We start from the raw sequence: 6154 nt of genomic DNA on the forward strand, positions 1-6154 counted from the left end.
TACATTTTTTTTTGTCTTTTGTCTTTTTAGGGCCACACCCATGGCATATAGAGGTTCCCAGGCTAGGGGACAAATTGGAGCTGGAGCTGCGGGCCTATGCCTCAGCCACAGCAATGCAGGATCTGAGCCACGTCTGTGACCTACACCACAGCTCACGGCAATGCCAGATCCTTAACCCACTGAGCGAGGCCAGGGATTGAATCCACATCCCCATGGATGCTAGTTGGGTCCACTAACCACTAAGCCACAAAGGGAACTCCACTATTTGTATACACTTTGAGTATGGCCATTCTGGTTTGTTTTAATGCCATTAACAATTTTCAAAAATTCCCTTTTTTCCTTATTTGTAGAGAATTTTCACAATGAATGTGTGTTGGATCTCATAAAATATTTTGCTGCATCTATTGAAATGACCACTATGTAGGTTGCCTTTTATTCTAGTAATATTATATATTATACAAATCAGTTTTTGGATATTAAACCAACCTTTCATTCCTTGGTAAAATTGCATCATCTTTTTTTATGTTCCTGGATTTGATTTCCTAATATTTTGTTGAAGATTTTTGCATCTTTTTTCATGAGAGACATTGCCCGGTGGTTTTCATTTCATGTAATGTTTTTGTTTGGCTTTGACATTAGGGTAATATTGACCTAATAGAATGAGTTAGTAAGTGCTTCCTACTCCTCTATTTCCCAAAAGAGCTTGAGCGGGATTGGTATTATTGCCGTCTTAAATATTTGGGAAAATTCACTGGACTTGGACTTTAGTTTGAGGAAAGATGTTTAGTTACCAGATAAATTTCTTAGTTTCTCATAGATCTCGTCAGATATTCTACTTTGGGAAGCTATGCAGAAAACACGTGATTTCCAAATAGTTTGTACTCACTAGTTTTAGAACTGCTACATTTTGTGATTTACAAATTGAGGAACTCTGGTAAACAGTATTTTGTGAATTCCTAGCCAAATTGGGGGGAAAACTATGACGCATTTATAATTCCATATATATGAGTATATTTTTGACAAGCGACAACTTCCATTTTGCCCAAACATGGATGAAAATAGAAACTTCTCTTTGTAATTTTACTTTTCTGCTCTCTGTAAAGTTTTTCCACAGACTAGCTTCTGGTACTGTATATACTTCATATCTAATTTCACTTCCACCATGCTGGGTACTGGGTACTAAGACTCACCTTCCTAAAATATGAGATCTGATGTAGATACCACCATGTCAAGATACCATGAAGGCTGGAGAAATGGTAAGTAGGATTATTTATTGAGGTTAACTCTACACTGAGCCTACAAGTAATAATGTAACTGTACACAGAAATGATTACAAACTACATAAGAAAAATCCTACTAAATCCAAGCTGAACATATCCTTGATTCAATTTTCTTTTAGCTAGAACTGAAAATGCCTGTCGCCACTTCATTGCCAACAAAAAAAGAAAAAAAAAATGAGAGAATAGGACTGGAAAGGAAGAGTTTTCTATACCAACTGTGATTAAATTATCTAAATTTGGCAAAAGTTATATTAAATTTTTGGCTGTGTGAATATATTGTATTGCTGGGTCCATTTTACGGTCTTGGAAGGGGTCCATGCAAATGAGGGGGTTCTGAAGCTCAAGGTGAGTTTCATGATAAATCAACCTCTGGGTAAAAGAAAGCCTGACTCCAAAAGGCACTGGGTTTGAAACCTTCTTCTTGGCATGCTATTAGTTGTATAACTGATCTTTTGAACCAAACTTCTGAGTTTAAATTTTTCACGTGAAATAAATTTAGCAACAGTAATTGTTGACATTATTAACCACTTCCTTTAAGTGCATTATCTCAAGTCTCACAACCTTTTGAAACAGGACTTCATTAAAACCCCCATTTTATAATTAAGGAAACAGGGTCACTTTCCTGAAACCTCCTATGATTACCTCCTATCATTGTTCTGTGCAGTTAATGTAAAAATAAATAATAAATGTGCCTTGTCCACTCTACAATCTTGCACCAGTCCATATCAGAGAGAGCCTGTGTAAGTGTGAGAAATTCATCAGCTCACCTGTAAGTCCGGGGCCTTTAGGTGGCCCATCAGACTGAGCAGTCAGTCTGCAGCATCTCCAGCCTACCATTACTGCTCATCAAGATAGGAGTCCAGGGTCAGGATCACTGCACACAGTATAGTGCAATCATTTTCAAACTTTGCTAAGCATAAGACTGGTGAAGAGAGAATTGTGTTTGTTGAAATAAAGAGGACATAGCTTACTTAGTGTTATTTTTTCTTTATATCTTGACCTAAAAAAGAGAGGAGCTCCCATCATGGCCCAGGGGAAACGAATCTGACTAGTATCCCCGAGGACACATGTTTGATCCCTGTACTTGCTCAGTGGGTTAAGGATCTGGCATTATGGTGAGCTGTGGTGTAGGTCGCAGACACAGCTCAGATCCTGCATTGCTGTGGCCATGGTGTAGGCCAGCAGCTACAGCTCCAATTTGACCCCTATCCTGGGAACCCCTATATGTGGCCCTAAAAAGACTAACATAAAATAAAATAAAATATGATAGAAGAAAGAAAGAAAGAAAGAAAGAAGAAGAAAGAAAGAACGACAAGAAAGAAGAAGAACAGAAAGGAAGAAGAAGAGGAAGGAAGGAAGGAAGGAAGGGAAGGAAGGAAGGAAGGAAGGAAGGAAGGAAGGAAGACGAAGGAAGAAGAGAATAAATGAAAGAAAAACTCGTTACCACTTACTTGCTGGTACATCTAGGAGTTTGACTCTTCCAGAGAGGTGATCTTGTATTGTTATCTGGTATTTGTATTTACTGGGAGTTTTAGATGTTTTCTTGTGAGGGCAGGTTTTGATAGGAAGAAAATATGAGGATACTAGGCTATTGTGACTGATGAGATCTTTCCAAGGAAGGAAAAGTTATGCAGCTAAGCAGACAAACTTGCTGATTCTTCATTTTACCTACACAGAGTTATGACAGATAGGGCCAGAAAAGAACTTGTTACTTTATGGGTCACCTATAGGCAGACTATGGCAATAATTCTGGTAGCTTGCAATCCAGGTAAAGGAATGTGACAAGACCTGAAATTTAGGACCAATTATTAAAGTTAGAGCCTGAAAACAGGCTGTAGAGTCACCATAAGATGAGGGCTATATGTCACATTCCACTAGATTAGGGATATTGATATTTTCTGTCAAACTTGTTCATAGATATTACTGTGACCAGATATCACTGAGGTACCTTGTACTTTGGGATGTAAATAAAATTCAATCAGACCATATTCCAGGTGAATTTAGTGAACTGGGAGCCTCTGAGTTCTGTCTCTTCCCAGAATAGGAGTCAGCAAATTTTTTTCCTGTGAAGGGCCAGATAATAAATATTTTCAGCCCTGTAGGCTGCCTTCTCTCTGTCACATTACTCAACTCTGCCGTTGACGCAGTCATAGACACAAAGTAAACAAATGAGCTTAGTTGTGTTCCAATAAAACTTTATTTATAGAAATGGGTTGCATCTGGATTTGGCCCAAGAGCATAGTTTGCAGACACATGTTCTAGAAGGTGGAGGGTAGCATATTGCATACCCATATCTCTAGCTCTGAGTTCCTGCTTCTGCTGAATTCATTTGGCTTATAGGTCATTTTATCAACCCTGTGCATCTCTCCCTAGTCCACAATTTGTAAGCCCGGAAATGGAGCTCCAGCAACCTGTGTGGAAATTTATTTACACTGAGGTCCAATCAGGTACCCATGTCTAACTTGCTGGTAACTTGCTTGGCATGCTTCAAACTGTTATATAATTCTCAGCTGACTCACTGAATTTTTTGGAAGACACATTGATTTACAATGTTGTGTTAGTTTCAGGGGTACAGCAAAGTGATTTAAGACTCTTTTCCATTATAAGTTTATTACAAGATACTGAATATAGTTTCCTATGTTATAGAGTAGGTCCTTGTAGTTTACTTATTTTATAGATAGTAGTGTGGATATGTTAATCCCAAACTCCTAATTTATCCCTCCCCCCACTTTTCCCCTTTGGTAACCATAAGTGTGTTTTCTATCCGCGTGACTCACAGATTTTGATGTGGAAAACAGGTTGTGCCACCTCATTTATGCTGGAGGGAAACAAGAATGGAACTGATGGCTTCTCAGCAAATTCTTAGGGTGGGGAAACTACGGGCTCCATATATTACTCTGCGAACCAACAGTGGTGAAGCAAGTGCCCCAGATTGGGACTGGTCTGCGATCACACTGTCTCCTTTAACTGAAAAAAGTATGAGTTTCCCTATGACAGTTGGACTCCAAGAAATGTCACGTTTCCCTATTCTGCTAAATCGTATTAAAAACAATTTATTTTCCACAATTTCTGAGAAGTCCAAACTCAGTGGTTTTCAGTGCTCCTTTCCCTTCCTTACCTTGGGCTATAGAAGGATGCTGGGATTTGTGGGGTACAGGAAAATAGAGGACAGACCCATTCCTCAAGCTTGGTGTGGATAGTGGCTGTATATTCCATGTTTTAGTGGTTTGGTCAAATTTGGGCAGCTGTGAGGCAGTCCAGTCGTTCCATCCATGTGTGACTTGGGGACCTTCACCAAAGTGCCCAAGAACCCTGAGCTTAATTCTTACTCCTTCCAGTTCCAAGGGGCTGCCTTCAATGTCTCTGAACTATGTTATTTGTGCAGACCCATCCTCTTACCTTCCTCAGTAGCAAGACTCAAACCAATTTCCCAGGAAGTTGGTTATTCCTTATCAAATTTTAAATCACCAAGACCCTGAACACTTTTATTCTCTGGAGATGAATTTAATACTCTCGTTGGGGGAGTTCCCATTGTGGCGCAGTGGTTAACGAATCCAACTAGGAACCATGAGGTTGCGGGTTCGATCCCTGCCCTTGCTCAGTGGGTTAAGGATCCGGCGTTGCTGGCTGTGGTGTAGGCTGGCGGCTACAACTCCGATTCAACCCTTAGCCTGGGAACCTCCATATGCCGTGGGAGCAGCCCAAGAAAATGGCAAAGAGACAAAAAAAAAATACTCTCATTGGGTCCAGAAAGTCAGAGGTACAAATCGTTTGTCTTAAATGGCAATTTACTTTGTTTTAATTGAACTTCAGTAACTTTAGATTGGACAAGTAACCTCCAGTTTACAATCCCTACCATTCTCTATTATCTCCCTCCAGCTAGCCTGATTTGTTGCTACCTGTTTGGTCTCAGAGGAGTGGTGAAATAGTTTGATTCTTCTTGAAGAGCTTATGGTGGTAAGAAATAATACACTTTTTTTCTCAACAGAGTACTACATACATTTTGAAACAAACCACTCTATTGTAAAGATTCTGTTTATTCCATAACTGACCCACATAACACAACATTGTAAGTCAACTATATGCCAATAAAAATTTTTAAAAAGAATGTTTATTCTATCCCACCAATACCTCTCAAGTTATGGGCCTTGCACTAGAGGTAGCGATGTCTCCTGGGAACTTGTTGTATGTGCACATTCTAAGTCCTACCCTAAAACTTTTGAAGTAGGGTCTTGGGAGCCCAGTAATCTGCATTTCAACAATTCCTCCACGTGATTCATTGAGAAACGCTGTTCTAGAATATGTTATACTGTGGAAGCAGTAATTCACTAGAAGAAAATCTGTCATTTAGAACTAACAGTAATTCTCAGATTGGTCCTCAGTCCTCTGTCCTTTTCTTTCCATCCTCTCTTGGAGGGCACATTCTCTCAAATTTTAATTGATGCCATCTTGTCAATGATAATTGTCAAGAGTATAACTATGACACTGACTTATTATTTTCCTTCTGACTTTTATTATTATTTCATTCCAGGAAAGCTCAAGAACAAAGTTCTCACATAATTGGAAACTATATTCTTGGTGTCGGCCTCCCACACAAAATTTCCTTCCTTCCTTTCCCCTTAATCATCGATGACCCTGTAGCAGACTGGACCAAGCGAGGGTAAGTTGAATGAGTCACTGGCCTCAGCTGCAAAATTTCAGGGCACACCCCCAAAATAAACCTATGTATTCATGGTCAATTAATCTATGACAAAACAGGCAAGAATATACAATGGAGAAAAGACAATCTTTCAGTAAGTGGTGCTGAGAAAACTGGAGAGTTACATGTAAAAGAATGAAATTAGAACATTCTCTAACACCATATACAGAAGTAA

This window comes from Phacochoerus africanus, chromosome 13, assembly GCF_016906955.1.
Source record: "Phacochoerus africanus isolate WHEZ1 chromosome 13, ROS_Pafr_v1, whole genome shotgun sequence".
Lineage (NCBI taxonomy): Eukaryota > Metazoa > Chordata > Mammalia > Artiodactyla > Suidae > Phacochoerus > Phacochoerus africanus.